Genomic DNA, 1,065 nt, shown 5'->3' on the forward strand with positions numbered 1-1,065 from the left:
CAAGTCTAGCCATAGCTTGTTCAAACTTCAAGTTGATTGTGTCAATGTGAGCACTAAGTTGAGCACCTAATTGAGTAACAGTGTCCACTTCATACTTTCCTCCTCTAGTAGCCTTGCGAGGCCTACTATATTGTGAATTATGGACCGCCATTTCCTCAATCTTGTTCCATGTTTGATTGTCATCAACTTCGGTGAACATTCCATTTGATCCCATATTGAGAATGTTCCTTGAATCTTCATATAAACCATTCCAAAATTGTTGCACTAAAAACCATTCGCTAAGTCCATGGTGAGGACATGAGCGACAAATACCTTTGAACCGCTCCCAAGCTTCATACAAAGATTCTTCATCCCTTTGCTTAAAACCCGTGATTTAAGCTCTTAGCATGTTAGTCTTTTCCGGTGGGTAGAATTTTTTGTAGAAAGCTAGAGCTAGCTTCTTCCAAGAATCTATTCCAAGGGTGGCCTTATCAAGGCCCTTCAACCATTGCTTTGCGGTGCCGATTAACGAAAAAGGAAATAAGACCCATCTTATTTGGTCTTGAGTCACGCCCGTTTGAGAGATAGCTTCACAATAATCGCAAAAGGTTTCCATATGAGAATGAGGGTCCTCACTAGGCATTCCTCCGAATTGGCTCCTCTCAACTAGTTGAATGAAGGCGGACTTGGCAATAAAGTTTCCGGTAAGATGTTGTGGGGTAGGAGTACCATTTGGTAAATCCTCCTCGGTGGGTATAGAGTGTGACGAGAATTTAGGCATTGTAGGTGGATTTTGTGTGGTATTGTTTAATGGGTTCTCTTCTCCTTCTATTGCGAAAGGATTGACAAACTCACTAGTGGGTTGAACAACTTCACCAACACCTCCCAAATTCCTCCTAACAAGTCTCCTATTATTCGTCAAGGTTCTTTCGATTTCACGGTCAAAAGGTAACAAATCTCTTTGTAACCTTCTAGACATGCAAAATATCAAACAACTCGAAAACAATTAGAACAAACCTTGAGGAGTTTTACTTCCCCAAGGTGAAAAAGACACAACTAAAAACAATAAAAGAAATCTTAAATCAA

General features: G+C 40.4%; 1 non-coding gene across 1 annotated transcript; it reads left to right on the plus strand.

Annotated features, from left to right (window-relative positions):
* The first annotated feature begins 281 nt into the window (after window positions 1–281).
* Window positions 282–388, plus strand: LOC141617732 (small nucleolar RNA R71). The gene has a single exon (XR_012531195.1). It is a non-coding gene; the product is annotated as a small nucleolar RNA R71 (small nucleolar RNA).
* The last annotated feature ends 677 nt before the right edge of the window (window positions 389–1,065 follow it).

The sequence above is a fragment of the Silene latifolia genome, chromosome 1, assembly GCF_048544455.1.
Source record: "Silene latifolia isolate original U9 population chromosome 1, ASM4854445v1, whole genome shotgun sequence".
Classification (NCBI taxonomy): Eukaryota; Viridiplantae; Streptophyta; class Magnoliopsida; order Caryophyllales; family Caryophyllaceae; genus Silene; species Silene latifolia.